Source organism: Ornithorhynchus anatinus, chromosome 1 (assembly GCF_004115215.2).
Source record: "Ornithorhynchus anatinus isolate Pmale09 chromosome 1, mOrnAna1.pri.v4, whole genome shotgun sequence".
In the NCBI taxonomy this organism is placed as follows: Eukaryota; Metazoa; Chordata; class Mammalia; order Monotremata; family Ornithorhynchidae; genus Ornithorhynchus; species Ornithorhynchus anatinus.
Genome location: NC_041728.1, coordinates 55,584,167 through 55,601,831, shown reverse-complemented (window position 1 = coordinate 55,601,831; position 17,665 = coordinate 55,584,167). Strand labels below are relative to the sequence as shown.

The window sequence follows — 17,665 nt, the reverse complement described above, 5'->3', positions numbered from 1 at the left end:
GGCAAGGGATTTGTGTTTTAACAACTTTTTGCAACAGAGTACACCTGTCTGAGAGACTGAAAGTTGTAGGGCCCGGGGAATGCACCCCCTCCATGTTTTGTGTGTTCAGAGCTTCTATTTTTTAAGATGATAAAAGTGTGATTGGAATATTTTCAGTAGTTGAAGTTGAGTGCAGATTTCTGTGGTATTTTCTCAGATTTTTTTTTTTTTTTTGAGGTGTTTGCCTTATAGGCCTCACGAAGATGGGTCAGTCAATCAGTCGTATTTATTAATAATTATGGTATTTATTAAGCGTTTACTATGTGCCAGGCACTCTTCTGAGCACTGGAGTAGTCACAAGATAATTGGGTTGGACATGGTCCCTAGCCCCACACAGGGCCAACGGTCTTAATCCCCATTTTTCAAATGAGAGAACTGAGGCACAGAGAAGTGGAGTGACTTGCCCAAGGTCACACAGCAGGCAGGTGTCGGAGCCGGGATTAGAACCCAGGTCCTTCTGACTCCCAAGCCTGTGCTCTGTCCACTAGGCCATGCTGAGCGCTTTCTGTGTGCGGAGCATAGTACTAAGCACTTGGGAGAGTACAGTGTGATAGAGTTGGTAGACTTACTCCTTGCCCACAAGGGGTTTACAATCTGTAGGGACGAGGTCATCGGCCTCCTGGATCAATGAGACGTGAGTGTTTCCTTTATCATCGTCCTTGTCTTCTTTCCGTTAAGCACTTACTGTGTGCTAAGCACTGGGGTAGATATATATGATGGAATCAGATACAGTCTCTGTCCCTCACGGGGCTCACGGACTAAGAGAAGGGAAGAACAAATATTAAATCTCCATTATACAGGTAAAGAAACTGAGGCCCAGAGCAATTAAGTGACTTGCCCTGAGGTCGCACGACAGTCAGGTGGCGGAGCCAGGACTAAACCCCCCCCCGTCTCCTGATGCCCAGTCCTGGACTCTTTCCACTAAGAATCTTTGATACACTCTTTGGTGTGATTTTCGAGCCAAATCAGGGTGGGTAAGGGAAGCTACTGAGAAGGAATCAGTGTGAGAAGGCAGAGCTCGATCAGCCAGGATTCATCACTTTCCTCAGTCCTGTTCTCAGTAGACCAAACACAGATCCCAGACAGAGGAAACCTTGTTGTGTGGCCTAGTGGATAGAGTATGGGCTTGGGAGTCAGAAGGACCTGGCTTTTAATCTCGACTCTGCCACCTGTCTGCTGTGTGATCTCGGGCAAGTCACTTAACCTCTCTGTGCCTCAATTACCGCTTCTGTAAAATGGGGATTAAGACTATGAGCCTCAAGTGGGACAAGTACTGTGTCCAACCCAATTTACTCGTATCCCCCAGCACTTCGTGCCTGGCACAAAGTAAGTGCTTAACAAATACTGCTATTATTATTATCCCCATCCCCAGAATTCACCTTCTTTGAAGCACACAGGCATTCCCACCCCTGGACAAGGGCTCGGAGGGGTAAGAGCAAGGCAGGGGGAAGAGGATTTGTCTTGTCTTATGCCGTCGAGTCGTCTTCGACCCGTAGTGACTCCGTGGACACAGCTGTCCCGGAACTCCCCACCTCCCTCTGCAATCGTTCTGGTAGTGAATCCATAGAGTTTTCTTGGTAAAAATACAGAAGTGGTTTGCCACTGCTTCCTCCCGCGCAGTAAAATTGAGTCTCCGCCCTCGACTCTCTCCCACGCGGCTGCTGCCCAGGCACAGATGAGTTTGACTTGTAGCAGATTGCCTTCCGCTCACTAGCCGCTGCCCAAGCTAGGAATGGAATGGGTAGGCCTCTGCCTGACTCTCCCTCCTGGAGCCGTGTCTGGTAGAGTCCCGAAAACGCTCCAGGTGTGACCCTGAGAGGGGTGAGGAGGATTAGAAGGTTATAATTGGGGCTGTTAAGGTCAGTGACCATGGCGTGGCTGGCTGCCACTTTGCCCTGTGGTTAAAGTGGTCAGAATAAGCACTAAGAAAATACTATTGATTGATTGAGATGTACGCACGGAGTAAACGTTACCGATAAATAGAGCGAGATGGCCTATCTGTTTCCCGGAAGCCTTTCCCTATCGATGGAACAGACCTAGCAGGAATTCCCTTACTTCCAGCGGTTTCCAAAGTAATGCCCTGTGGGTGAGGCTCCGGGATTAGAGAGTGGATATTGTGATGACAGTGGAACAGGTGGCAGTGCTGAGAGGTGAGTAACTATAGGAAGCTTTATTGTGTTTAGGCTTTACTTACCTCGAGCAAATATCCTGTGCTTAAAGGTAATAAGTTGAAGTGGATAAGTGACCGCTAATCTCTTATCTGACACCGGGGACCTTGTTTGAAAATGCTTTAACAGTCTCTCAATTTGAAACTGGCTTCCAGCCCAGAAAAATAGAGTTGTTTTGTGGTATTGTTCAGAGCTTACTATGTGCGGGCACTGTATTAAATGCTCAGATAGATACAAGCTAATAGGGTTGGACACGGTCCCTGTCCCCCAAAGGGGTCATAGTCTTAATCCCCATTTTACAGATGAGGTAACTGAGGCACTGAGAAGTTGTGATTTGCCCAAGTTCACAGACCAAAGTGGTGGAGCTGGGATTAGAACCCAGGTCCTCTGAGTCCCAGGCCTGTGCTCCTTCCACTAGGCCACACTGCTTCCTGCTTTGTGACCAAAAGGTGATGGTTGAAGACTATTGCTTCCTGTCTAGAATGAATCTCTGAATACCCCGGCTGGGAGATAATCCGAGTTCAGATCAGTTTTCCTGTAGTGTGGGATTGCTGTTTGTTTCTTCAGGAATCCCCACGTTAGAAAAAACACAAGTAAATAATCCCACCTCGACCGCACCGCACATGAAACCTTTACTTCTTACTCTGTGCTGTCTAATTCATTGTGCTATTTAAGCGCTTATTCCATGCCAAGCAATGTGTTAAGCACTGGGGTATATGCTCCAAACAGTTCTACCCAGAGGCGGGCTCTTGGAAGAACTTTACCAACGTGTCTACTGTGTGACCTTGGACAAGTTACTTAACCTCTCTGTGCCTCAGTTACCTCATCGGTAAAATGGGGATACGCCCTCTGTCCAACCCGATTATCTTGTATCTGCCCCAGTGTTTAGTACAGCGCCTGGGACGTAGTAAGCACCTAACCAATACCTTAAAAAAAATTAAATGAATTAGGTTAGCGTTCTACCCAAGATCTGTAGAGGAAACAAGCGAACACACATTACGGCAAAACCAATTCTAGATTTCAGAATATCTCTACTGGGAATCTACCTCATCTATAAAATGTGGATTAATACTGTGAGCCCCATATGGGACATGGACTGTGTCCAACCTGATTAGCTTATATCTACCCCTAGTAAAGTGCCTTTCACGTGATGATAACAATAAATGCGGTGTTTGTTAAGCACTTACTACATGCCAATAACTATATTAAGCACTGGGATAGATACGAGTCAATCACATTGTACACAGTCCCTGTCACACACGGGGCTCACAGTCTTAGTAGGAAGGCTGACGGGTGTTGAATTCACATTTTGCAGTTGAGGGAACTGAGGCTCAGAAAAGCCAAGTGAGTTGCCCAAAGTTATACAGCAGACAAATGGCAGTGCCGGGGTTGGAACTCAGGTCCTCTAACTCCCAACCCCTTGCTCTTTCCATTGGATCATGCTGTTTCTCTAAAGCACGTAGTAAGTGCTTAACCAATAGTATTAAAAAAAAATGATTTCCAGCACAGAAACCTCAGGTCTGTGAGCAGAAGCTGACCGTAGAAGACATTCTTGCTTTCCATCTAGAATCAGTCGCTGTGCAAAGGGAGTGTGCGAGTACGTGGTAACGGACCTCCCGTTCTGTGGATTTTAGGCTTGTCTCCCAGTTGAAAGGAAAGGAAAACTGGCAGTGTTTTAATTTGAACAGTTCCGGGGATGGAAACCAGATGTGTGCTCCATTTCTGACATGCAGGGCACGTTATAGGAGCGCAGTGGGAGAGTGACTAAGTTATGGAAACTGCAAAAGTTCAGGCAAAAATGAGTCACAGGAAGGCAGCCACAACCACTTCATTTCAGAAACGTCCTCCTCCATTTGCCGCTCATTTGGATACCGTGTACGGTTTACAGCGGATTACTTGGTTTCCGAAGAGTGTGCCCGCAGCCGGGGTTGTCTCTGGTCGCGGGGAAGTTGGAGTATCAGTAGTATTTATGAAGCGCTTACTTTATGCAGAGCACCGTACTGAGCATTAGAGGAGAATACACTGCCGTGTGAGCCCCAGATCCCGCAGGCTCTGTGTTTGCCTGAATGTCGACTGGGGACAGATGGAGCCCCAGCGCTGCTGGCCCAGGGCAGGGATAGCAGATTCCTGGTTGTGTGTCCGCCCACTCCGCCCCTGCCCTGCTACTAGGAGAAGCAGTGTTGCCTAGTGGATAGAGCCCGGGGCTGGGAGTCGGAAGGACCTGCGTTCTAATCCTGGCTCCGCCACCCGTCTCCTGTGTGACCTTGGGCAGATCGTTGTGGGCAGGGAATGTGTCTGTTTATTGTAACATTGTATTCTCCCAAAACCTCTCCTCCTCCCCCCTCCCATCCCACCCCCTCAGCACTGTACTCCTCCGCTCAACTGTATGTATCTTCATCACCCTATTTATTTTGTTTAACGAGATGTACATCGCCCTGATTCTATTTATTTGCCATCGGTTTTTATGAGATGTTCCTCCCCTTGACTCTAGTTACTGCCATTGTTCTTGTCTGCCCGTCTCCCCCGATTAGACTGTAAACCCGTCAAAGGGCGGGGACTGTCTCTATCTGTTGCCGATTTGTCCATTCCAAGCGCTTAGTGCAGTGCTCTGCACATAGTAAGCGCTCAGTAAATACTATTGAATGAATGAATGCTCTGCACTCAGTAAGCGCTCAATAAATAGGATTGATCGATTGCCCCAAGGGAGAGTGCCGTGCTGTTTCTCTGCAAATGAGGCCAGGCGCTGCCCAGATTATAGGCAAGCCATCAGTGGGCTGGTTGCTGCAGGCCCTAGTATTTTGAAGTCGGTTTCTGCCACTGCTCAATAATGGTATTTGTTAAGCGCTTACTATGTGCAAAGCACTGTTCTAAGCGCTGGGGGGATGCAAGCTGATCAGGTTGTCCCACATGGGGCTCACCGTCTTCATCCCCATTTTACAGATGAGGTAACTGAGGCACAGAGAAGTTAAGTGACTTGCCCAAAGTCACACAGCTGACAAGGAGCAGCTCCAGAGGCTCTTACCTGTGGAGGGAACTTCCCTAACTCTGAAAGGAGTCCAGTCTGTACTGTCTTCCCATTCTCCACGTGACAGTGAGATCAGGGAAACGTAAAATTCCCTGGGGACGGTCTCCACCCCCGAAGACGGCACTATTAGAAATTTGGAAGCAGGACATTAGGTATTTAAAGGGATTTTTGTACTCGAGGGGGCAATAAACAGTTCTCTTCTAGGCTCTGTTTACTCTAACCACATGGAGGTTTGAAAACAAAATCCGTTTTCTTGCCAGCAACTTTCCCTGCCTGACAGGCACCGTGGCTTACTGTTTAGGCGGTCTTATCTTAGAAGCTAGCCACAAGCTACTCTCTGCTTTGATTTTTTTTTTTTTTTCTCTAGTCAAGAAGGAGAGGAGGGGACCCGGGAATCTTTTAAAATCTTCCTTTGGTGGGTAAGACTGGAGCGATAGTCTTTCGGGTATCTGTGCAGAATGCCTAATGTTCTTCATTTGACTTTGAAAATCAGTGAGTCCTAGTTGGATAGAGCACGTGCTTGCGAGTCAGAAGGACCTCGGTTCTAATCCCAGCTCCTCCGCTTGTCTGCTATGGATGTTGGGCAAGTCCCTTCACTTCTCTGTGCCTCAATGATCTCATCTGTAAAATGGGGATTAAGACTGCGAGCCCTATGTGGGACATGGACTGTGTCCCCCCGATTAGCTTATATCTACCCAAATGTTTTGTATGGTGCTGGGCACATAATAAGCATTTAACAAAATACCATTTGGGAAAAATAAAAAAGGACTGAAAGACAAGAGACCTGAATTCTAATCCCGACCATCACTTTAATAATTTTTGTTTATTTGTTGTGGTATTGGTTAAGAGCTTACTATGTGTCACCCCCTGCTCTAAGCACTGAGGTAGATATGAGTCCCATTCCCACTTGGGGCTCACAGTTGAAGAAGATGGGAGTACAGGACCCGAATCCCCATTTTATTATGTGACTTTGGGTCTCAGTTTCCACATCTGTAAAATAGGGATTAAGTACCTTTATAATAATAATAATTGTGGTATCTATTAAGCGCTTACTGTGTGCCAAGCACTGTACAAAATGTTAGGATCAATAGAAGTTAATGAGGACAAACAGAATCTCTGACCCACATGAGTCTCACAGTGTAAGTAGGAGGGAGAACAGCTATTCAAACCCCACTTTAACAGATAAAGAAACTGAGGATCACAGAAGTTAAGTGAATTGCCGAAGGTCACACAACAGGCAAGTGGCAGAGCCCGGATTAGAATCCTGGTGCTCTGACCTCAAGCCCCGTCCTCTTTCTACTAGGCCACGCTGCTTCTCTCCTCTCCCTCCCGCTTAAACTGTGAGCCCCATCTGTGACAGGGACTGGGCCTGATCTGATTATCCTGTACTTACCCCAGCACATCATAAGCGGTTACCAAATACCACAGTTACACCCCTCCTCACCCACCTCTTCAAAATCAAGAAAAGGCACCAGGGAGAATGCATTCGATGAGCAGATGACCACCCCTGCAGGATGGCTGCCCGCTAGTCTGGATGAAGAGCTGGAAATGAGCAAAGAATGATAATATTGAATTAGCCTCTGCCGGAAAGGGTGGCTTTATGGAATTGATTGAGTTTTACAGTAATTCGGGCCTGCAATTTCTATTTGCTCTTGGCTCTCGGGAGCCTCTGGCTTTGTCGAAAAGCCCTCTGTGGCTTTGAGATGGTGACTCTCTTGGGGGCTCCCAAGCAGGTGGCAAACACTGAGTTACAAAGATGCCAATCTGCCTGATGATTGCCCTCCACAACAACTTTTTAAACTTGGGCTCCTAACCTTCCCCCTGTTAGGTCTCTGACAAGATTGGAAAACTCAGGTGGCGGGGATTGTTGTGATAGTAGTTCTGTAATAATAGTTATATTTATCGAATCAATCGGTCAGTGGTTTTGAGCGCTTACTATGTGCTATGCTAAGCATTAGGGAGATTACAGTATAGCAGACTTGGTAGGACTCGCCCCCTGCTCACAAGGAGTTCATAGTCTAGAGTCACAATCACAGTCTAGTCGCGGTCTATTGAATGCTTAAGTGCCACGCACCATGCTAAGCACCTGGGAAAGTACAACAGAAGCGCAGGGATGTTTCCTGCTCACAGGACTTACATTCGAATGGGGGAGACAGACATAAAAATACGTATAAACTGAGGAAACACAATAAATACCTGGAATATCAGCGGAACATACGTTTACGCCCAGTGTTGAGAAAGGGTATAAAGCGATCGAATGCAAATGGTGGTTGCTGAGTGGCTAGGATTTGGGATTTTGGTAATTTGGGGAAGGCTTAATGGAGGAGGTGGGACTTTAGGAAGGCTTTGGAGGTGAGGAGGGCTGAGGACAGGCCTGGGGCAGAGTGGGGTTTCGGGGGACAGCACGAATACTGGGAGGGAGGGGGCGAGATGAGAGTGGGGTACAGCCAGGAGGTGAGCTTGGGAGCTGTCTGCAGCCTATCATCACCTTCCAGGCCCCATCCCCCTTAAGCATTCATTCATTCATTCAATAGTATTTATTGAGCGCTTCTATGTGCAGAGCACTGTACTAAGCGCTTGGAATGTACAATTCGGCAACAGAGACGGTCCCTGCCCATTGACGGGCTTACGGTCTAATCGGGAGAGACAGACAAAAACAATAGCAATAAATAGAATCAAGGGGATGGACATCTCATTAGCAAAATAAATAGGGTAATAAAAATATATACAAATGAGCAGACGAGCACAGTGCTGAGGGGAGGGGAAGGGAGAGGGGGAGGAGCAGAGGGAAGGGGGGGAAAGGGGGTTTAGCTGAGGGGAGGTGAAGGGGGGGCAGAGAGGCAGCAGAGGGAGCAGAGGGAAAAAGGGAAGCTCAGTCTGGAAGCACACCCCACTAACCTCAGCTTTCCACCTTTTCACTCCGAGTGAAAAGTAAGCCTCCTTGTAGTGGTGCTTTCGTGGGGAAGACATCAGAAGGCGCATTTGTGTGGGGGCCCACGCTTGGGCCATTGAGAGTAACATGTTGTGGGCAGAGAATGTGTCGCTTATATTGTTGTATTGTACTCTCCCAAGCACTTTAATACAGTGCTCTGCTCTAAGCGCTCAATAAATGCGACTGACTGACTAGAAAGTTGGAATTTAATTGACCTTTTCCTTTTTGCTTACTCAGCTCACTGACTGTGATCATGGCATCTGCTCTGATGCCTTAGAGTGACCCCAAAACCTCAATTTCTACGAGTCGCCGAATTTATGGGCATTAAATGGGAAGTTTACAGCTACCCGCCTTTGTAATACTTCAGTCAGCTCCCTCCCCTCTCAACGAATCTGGGGGAGTCTTGCGTAAATTGAAGCCCTGAAACAGTTAGGGATTGTGACACATGCTATTGGCTTGATGATGAAATCCTTACTTTAGGGAGATGGGACATCAAAGCCTTTGCCAAGCATCCCCCACCACAGACGGTTCCCTCCCCGCACAGACAACTCTGGTCTCAAAAACCTCTCCCCAGACTCTAAGTTCCTTGTGGGCAGGAAACATGTTTATCGGTGGTATTTGTTAAGCGCTTACCATGTGTGAAACACTGTAACAAGTGCTCAGGTAGATACAAGATAATCAGATCCCACATGGGGCTCACAGTCTAGGAGGGAGACCAAATGTGGAATCCCCTTTTTGACAGATGAGGAAACTGAGGCCGAGAGAAGTTAAGTGATTTCCTCCAGGTCACACAGTAGGGCCGGAGGGGAGCTGAGATTAGCACCCAGGTCCTCTGGCTCCTAGGCCCCTGCTCTTTCCATTAGGTCATACTGTTTTAACTCTACCAACTCTCTTGAACCCACTCTACCAGTTCTACCGACTGCATGGTGTAGTGGATAGAGCAGCGGCCTGGGAATCAGAGGTCGTGGGTTCTAATCCCGACTTCGCTTGTCTGCTATGTGACCTTGGGTGGGTCGCTTCACTCCGCTGTGTCTGTTACCTCTCCTGTAAAATGGGGACTGAGACTGGGAGCCCCACGTGGGACAGGGACAGCGTCCAACCTGCTTTGCTTGTATCCACCCCAGCGATTAGTACGGTGCTTACCGCATAGTAAGTGCTTAACAGATACCGTAATTATTTTTATTATTATTAACTACCAATTCTCCCAACTACCAACTCCATCGATGTCTACCAACTCTGTTGTATTGTGCTCTCCCAAGCTCTTAGTGTAGTTCTCTGCACACAGTTAGCATCACTATGTACCATTAATTGACTTGTCCCAAGACTCTCTTTACTTCTTCCAGGCTATCAGGCCCCATTTGGATCAGAACTCAACCTGCCTTCTCTTGAAGCGCAAATTCATGCTCTCAACACCACCCTCTCTACCAAACTCAACTCCCTTGCTCCCCCTTCCACCTGATCACTTCCACATTATACTTTCTGTCTTCTGGCTCTCTCTTCCGTGGAGCTGCTGATGGCGGAAATCCAGGCCCTAGGTTGACTAGGCCTAGTGGGCAAGCCACTTTACTTCTTGGTGCCTCAGTTACCTCATCTGTAAAATGGGGATTAAGACTGTGAGCCCCATGTGGGACAACCTGATTACCCTATACCTACCCTAGCGCTTAGAACAGTGCTTGGCACACACATAGTAAGCGCTTAGCAAATACCAACATTATTATTATTATTATTATCATTATATAGGGATATATAGATACAGCTCTCTGTTACGCAAACTATCTTCCTGTAGATATAGAGATAGATCCCTTTCCTTGTTCCTCATATGTGTAATTCATTTTAGTTTGTCTCCCACACTAAATTGTAAATTATTTGAGGGCAGGGATCATATATTTCGATTTTACGGTACCGCCTGCAATGTTACTATGTACAGAACAGTCCTCTGCAGACAGTAGGGGCTCAGTAACCACTGTTGACCGACTGATCTCGTAAAAAAAAATTCACACGGTGATTGATGGTAGAAAGTCCTTCCTGCAAAAATAGTCATCTGAATGGAGTTATTGTTGTAAATCTGAAAGAGAAAGCATCTGTAGCCTCTTTGGGTTGAAATTTGTGGTCTGTCTCTCCAGAATGAAGCTCAGACTCTTCTAACCTTGGTTCTAGTAGGCTGGCTCTCTCGGGAGAGCAGTGATATAACAGCTTCAAGGCTTTCCTGCTGTTTTCTTTCCCCAGGAGCCCTCCCTGCTCCTTGGAATGTCCCAAGAAAATCGGGTTTTAAGGGGCACGGCGACTCTGTTTACATGATGCAGCATTGCTTGGAGGCGGAGCTTATCGAAGGTAGATGGTAGCTTGACAGGCTGGCGGAACTTTTCCTGGAAAGGCTCAGCACTTTGGTTTCCCTCTGTGAGGCTTCAGGTGAAACCAAAGGAGTGGAGTATGTTTTGTTTTCTTCAGGCTTGGGTGTTGGGGCTTGGTTCCAACAACCAAAGCAAGGGCATTCTGGGTGAAAATGGCCTTTGGCTCTGCTCTGCTCTTTGGCTGGGAGAGGAAATGCGACATAGCTGATCTTCATTGTGGTCTGTGGAGCCAACGCCCATTGCTGGTGACTGGACCCCCTGCTCTGCAACGGAACTTCTGCCCCAAGTGGCTCCCCGTTCGGGTCTGCTCACAACAGTCCCGATTTAGAAACCGAAGGTCTTGGCACCGGGTGAAACACTGCCGAGTTGCTAAGGAAAAATAGCGAAATTCAGAACCCGGGACTTTGTTTTTGGAACCGTCGTCCCTCTGGACTTTTCTACATACTTTCCCACTGTATGATTAGTTAGTGCTGCCTTGCGTGATCTGGTGGGGAGGCACCAGCTCGCCAAGTTTTCAACTGAAACTACGGCAGGCTTTGCCACCAACCCCCTGGATGCTAAGACTAGAATTCAAAACAGCGTTGGCAGGCTCAGGGATCGATTGGACTGTGAGCTTCTTGTGTACAGGGAATGTGTCTACCAACTCCGTTGTACTGTATTCTCCCGAGTGCTTAACCTAGTTCAGTACACACAATAAACGTTCAGTAGTACTATTAATTAAATGATTGAAATCAGGATCAAGCCCACCAGCTCCAGGTTCAAGGAGGACACTTGGGGACTAAAACCAGAATATGTGGTTTCTCAAAAAGAAATGACGGCGTAGTTGCTGGGGAGCGGAAAAAAGATCTGGAAATCATAGTGGACCACAAACTGAATGTCAGCTATCCACGACTAGAATTTAAAAAGGCAACCTCCTAGGATGTAGTCAACAGGAATATACCGAACAAGAGCCAGAAACCTTCCTTTTATTTAGATTATGAGCTGCTTCTACTTCTTCTGTATTTCCCAAAGTGTCCAGCACAGTTCTTTACCCAAATATTTAGCTCGGAAAATGTTGATGATGGCTCTGATGGTGATGACTCGGTAGTCATTGGATGCTTACAGAAGAACTGCACCCAGTAATGAGTTTATATTTTGCGAGTTGAGGGGAATTTGAAAAGGAAAAATAAAATAGTATTTGAAAAATAGCATGATTAAAGAAAAGATGGTTAATCAGAAATCATTCCTAGCTAGAAAGTAAGGATAGGAAGCTATTTGGTCTTGAGGAGAGAAGAATGAGTGAGTGATAATAGCTGTCCCGAAGTGGATTAAATTGTTACCGAAGGCTATGGATCATTCATTCTTCGTCTAGGCAGAGGGCAGAATTTGAGGAAATTGATATAATTGCAGTAGGAGGGGTTTTGGTTAGACATTGAGAAAAGGAGCGTGGCCTAATGGATAAAGCACTGGGCTGGGATTTGGAAGGAACTGGGTTCTAATTCTGTCTCTGCCACTTCTCTGCTGTGTGACCTTGGGCAGGTGACTTCACTTCTCTGTACCTCGATTACCTCATCTGCAAAATGGGGATTAAAACTGTGAGTCCCATGTGGGATATGGACTGTGTCCCACTCGCTTAACTTGTATCTGCTCCAGTGCTTAGTACAGTGCTTGGCACCAAAGAAGTCCTGTACACTGAAAGCCCGTTGTGGGTGGGGATTGTCTCTCTTTATTGCTGTATTGTACTTTCCAAGCTTAGTGTAGTGCTCTGCACACAGTGAGCGCTCAATAAATACGATCGAATGAATGCTTACAAATACCATAAAAAGCTCCTCTGGCCTGGAACTCCCTCCCCCTTCATTTCCGACAGACCGTCACTCTCCCCCCCCCCCCCCCCCCCGAAAACCTCAGTAAAATCACATCTTCTCCAAAAGGTCTTCCCTGACTAAGCCCTCATTTCCCCTACTCCCTCTCCCTTCTGTGTCACTCTTGCACTTGGATTAGTATCCTTTATTCATCCTCAGCTATACAGTAATTACGAACGTATCCTTAACTTATTTTGATGTCTTTTTTCTCCCTCTAGACTGTAAGCTTGTTGTGGGCAGGGCATGTGTCTAACGACTCTGTTATATTGCACTCTCCCCCTGCTTAGGGCAGTGTTTTGCACAGAGAAGGGGCTCAGTAGACACCGTTGATTGGTGGATTCTGCAAGAGCCCCCAGCTCTTCTCCTGTTTTCCTTCCTCCCCTCCGGACGCCAGTGTCAGGGTAATGTAATTTCCAAGGGAGACGCAGAACCACCGTCACCTCGCCTCTGGGACACTGGGAAAAAAAGTTAACATGCTCCACTATTTTCAACAGGTCTCACCCTGTTTCTCCCAAATAGAATGGGTTTGGCAAAGCTGGAGACATTGAGAAATTAGAAAACGCTCTTCCTAATACCAAGTGATTTGATTTTCCTGGCGTCTGCTGCTCTGTCTCCTCCCAAAATGGCTTCATTTTCCCTCCTGGCCTTTAACTGTAGTAATTTTTGTAGTTTGGAAGTTAGTCCAGTGATGCAGAAGAAACAGAATCAAAAATCATGTTGAACCAATGTAAATCACCACACACTCTTGCATGCTTTCAAAACCACCAATTATAGGGAGGGAAAACAGCCCGGATGGAATATATTAAGATGTTAGAGAGACCAGAGCCAATTTGAATGAGACGTAATGAATTGGGGAACTCAGCTTTGAAACCTGATTGGATCGGTTTCAGAAGCTGCCCTCCTGTCCACCGGAACCCTACACTCACTCTCTCCGTCCCCATTTCTCCACCTCATTGGCTCTCACCACTAGCTTCCCAGCTTTGGGAAGCTCCCATGTTCTGGCAGGCGCAACTTCCTTTCCTCCCTTTTTGGTTTCTCGTATCCTGGAACACATAGCAAAAGCCAGAAATCTTCCTTTTACTTAGTTTATGAGCTCCTTCTATTCCTTCCATATTTCTTGAAGGGTCTAATACAGTTCTTTACCCAAATATTTAGCTCGGTAAATGTTGATGATGGCTTGGGTGGTGATGACTCGGTAGTCATTGGGTGCTTGTAGAAGAACTGCACCCAGTTTTGAGGTGGACCCTTTTTTTTCCCTTGGAAAATGTTTCCTGTGGTTCAGTCTCAGGGATACAGGTGTTTTGGGACTTGTGGGGTCACCACTTGGCCAATGAAATACACATGAAGGGAAAGGCACTCCTTTCACATTGCAGGCTCTTTTGGGGGAGCAGACTGCAGCGGGTAGAGAGATGCAGCTAAACGACAAAACTGGGGCAGATCCTCCCCAAAAGATCTTGCCTCTGACACTAGAGAGCTAGAGAACAGGCTACTGGGTGCAGGGATAAATTGGGGAGGGGAGGTGGTGTGCCCCAGCTCCAGCCTGGAGCAGAATTGCCATTATTCTGGTTGGTGGCATTTGGGGGTAGCTGGAAGCCAGGGTCTAGGAGAGGGCTGAACAGATTATGAGGCAGAATAGGTTGGAGGGAGTACATTCTTCCCATCAGGTCACTGGGAACAGAACAATGTTCTAGACCCACTTCGGGGACCCAAGGTTGTGGATGTTAGATGGGCTGCGGCTGGGGCAGTTTCTTCACGCCCGGGATTCTTCTCCTCTTCCGGCTTGTGTCTTGACTGTGTCAACCTGATGAGTTTGCATTTATTCCAGTGCTCAGTAGAGTGCTTGGCCCAAAAGAAGCGTTTAGCAAATACCCACAGTTATTGTTATCGTCATCATCATTATTTTATGGTTTTTTCCTCCCTTTGCTCGCCCCATCCTTCCTTACTTCACTGCTGTCCTACGACAGCCCAGCCTGCACTTTGCTCCTCTAATACCAACCTACTCGCTGCACCCCGATCTCATCTATCTTGCCTCCCGTCCCTTGCCCACGTTCTCCCTCTGGCCCAGAACGCCCTCCCGCTTCATCACGGCAGACCGCCACTCTCCACATCTTCAAAACCCTCCTAAAATCACTTCTTCTCCAAGAGACCTTCCAGTCTAAGCCCTCATTTCCTCTGCTCACTTTCTCTTCTCTTTTGCCTATGCCCTGCCATCGGTTGTTTTTAAAGCACTTGATATCCACCCCACCCTCAGCCCCACAGCCCTTATGTACACATCCCTGGCATTCGGTGTCCAGACTGTAAGTTCCTTGTCAGTAGGGCTTCTGTCTACCAACTCTAGGAAAGAGCAGGGGCTTGGCAGTCGGAGGTTGTGGGTTCTAATCCCGGCTCTGCCACTCGTCAGCTGTGTGACTTTGGGCAAATCACTTCACTTATCTGCGACTCGGTTACCTCATCTGTAAAATGGGGATTAAAACTGTGAACCCCGCATGGGTCTACCTGATTGCCTTGTATCTACCCCAGCGCTTAGAACAGTGCTTGGCACATAGTAAGTGCTTAACAAATACCATTATTATTATTATTATTATTATTATTATTACTACTACTCTCCCAAGCACTTAGAACACTGCTCTATATGCGGATGTGCTTAATAAATACCACTGATTGTTTGGATGGGAGAGAGGAATGTCCTATTCATAGGCCTGAGTTCAAGGACTGTTGTATGACTCAGTTGTCACCAAACTCTCCTCCGTTGTTCACCCTCATGCTCTGAACCTGACAATCAGGAGTGCTCCTTAGGAGTTTTTTGCTCCTTATTCCTTACCGACGGCTTTACGGCACTCAATCAGCTCGCTCCATCCTACTTTAAGCGGCGTGGAGAAGCAGCGTGGCTCAGTGGATAGAGCCTGGGCTTGGGAGTCAGGGCTCATGGGTTCGAATCCCAGCTCTGCCACTTGTCGGCTGGGTGACTGTGGGCAAGTCACTTCACTTCTCTGGGCCTCAGTTCCCTCATCTGTAAAATGGGGATTAAGACTGTGAGCCCCACGTGGGACAACCTGATTCCCCTAGGTCTACCCCAGCGCTTAGAACAGTGCTCGGCACATAGTAGGCGCTTAACAAATACCAACATTATTATTATTATTATTAGGTCATGGGTTCGAATCCCGGCTCTGCCACTTGTCAGCTGGGTGACTGTGGGCAAGTCACTTCACTTCTCTGTGCCTCAGTTCCCTCATCTGTAAAATGGGGATTAACTGTGAGCCTCACGTGGGACGACCTGATTAACCTGTATCTACCCCAGCGCTTAGAACAGTGTTCTGCACATAGTAAGCGCTTAACAAATACCAACATTATTATTCAAGTCACTGATCTCCTACTACAGCCCAACCTGCACACTCTGCTCCTCTAGCGCCAGCTTTTTCACTGTGCCCCAATCTCGTCTATCTAACCGCCAGCCCCTTTCCCAAGTCCTCCCTCTGTCCTGGAACCCCCTCCCACTCTGTTCTGGACATGTCATCCCGCTCGCCAAAAAACTCCGATGGTTGCCCCTCCCACCTCCACATCAAACAAAAAAATAATCTCCACTGGCTTTAAATCAGTCCATCACCTTGCCCCCTTCTACCTCACCTCGCGTCTCTCCTTCTACAAGGCAGCCCGCATACTTCGCTCCTCTAGTGCTAACCTTCTCACCGTGCCTCCATCTCGCCTGTCTCGCCGCCGACTCCTAGCCCATGTCCTGCCTCTGGCCTGGAATCCGATAGACAACCCTCCCTCCTCTAATCCGATAGACCACCATTCTCCCTTGCTTCGAAGTCTTATTGAAGGCACATTTCCTCCAAGAGGCCTTCCCAGACTAAGCCCCACTTTTCCTCATCTCCCACTCCCTTCTACGTCGCCCTAACTTGCTCCCTTTGCTCTTCCACCGTCCCAGCCCCAAAGCACTTAGGTACGTATCTGTAATTTCATTTATTTTTATTGATGTCTGCCTCCCCCAGTCTAGACTGTGAGCTCACTGTGGGCAGGGAATGCCACTGTTTATTTTTGTATTATACTTTCCTAAGCACTTAGCATAGTGCTCTGCACACAGTAAGCGCTCAATAAATATGATTGAATGAATGAATTGAATGACTATACACCAGGCCACCACTCTCCCCATCTTTAAAGCCTTTTAACGGTCACATCTCCTCCAAGAGGCCTCTCCCGATTAAGCCCTCTCTTCCTGGCTCCCTCCCTCTTCTGCGTCATATATGCACTTGAATCTGTGACCTTTGGACATTTGATATTCATCCCCCCCACAACCCCGCAGCATTTAGATGCGTATCTTTTTAAATATATATTATAAATTATGTATCGATATTAACATCTATCTCGTCCCCGAGTCTGTAAGCTCTTTGTGGGCGGGGAATGTTGTTTGCCAGCTCCATTGCATTGTACTCTCCCAAGTGCTCAGTACAGTCCTCTGCATATACTGAGTGCTCAATAAACACCAATGGTTGATCGACTGATGAGCTCATTGAGAGGGAAGAGAGTGAGATGGTTTCAAGCCTCTCCTCTGTCCCTCCCAGAGGATTTCCTCCTAGAGCTCAGAAGGCATGATCGAGGGCACTGCAGGGGGGAGAAAGACGTCAGTGGGTAATGGGCAGAATGCAGCATTCCTGAGCCTGTCACCCTACTGGTAGCTGCACTGTCCATGGGAGATGGTGGGGTGGGGAGTGGAGACGCTCATCACTGTAGCAGCCAAAACCTCCTTGCTCCACGTGTACCTTCAAGTATAACTTCAAATATGCATTTATGGGTTATTTCATTTATTTATTCATTCATTTATTTATGTATGTGTTTATCTATGTATTTATGTATGTATGTATGTATTTATCTATTTGCCTATTTATACTGATGTCTTTCTCCGCTTCTAAACTGTGAGCTTGTTGTGGACAGGGAACGTGTCTGATGGTATATTGTACTGCGTTTAATACAGTGCATTGCACACAGTAAGCTCTCAATAAATAAAATTGACAGCACTCCTGGATCAGGGGTATTTGGGTGGAAACTGGGAAGAATTTCCATCTGGAGCGATATAAAACGTGATTGTTCCAGGATAATTCCCTCTCATCGGCATGATCATCCTCATTACTTTCACTGGTATTTATTGAGCGCTTACTGTGGGCAGAGCACTGTGCTAAGCACTTGGGAGAATACAACGCAACAGAGTTGGCAGACACCTCCCTGCCCACAACAAATTTACCTACTCACTGCGTTTAATACACGGTCCCGATTGCCTGTTACAGTTCACCAGCCTCTTCCCAAGTGTTTCC

The 17,665-nt window shown here is 47.2% G+C and overlaps 1 protein-coding gene and 1 non-coding gene across 2 annotated transcripts in view; one reads left to right on the top strand and one right to left on the bottom strand.

The window, feature by feature from the left end:
* Nucleotides 1-17,665, top strand: part of SYNE3 (spectrin repeat containing nuclear envelope family member 3) — a 121,529-nt gene that overhangs the window by 34,495 nt on the left and 69,369 nt on the right. The window lies entirely within an intron of this gene.
* On the bottom strand, nt 1,724-1,861 carry LOC114816009. The gene has a single exon (XR_003763779.1). It is a non-coding gene; the product is annotated as a small nucleolar RNA SNORA7 (small nucleolar RNA).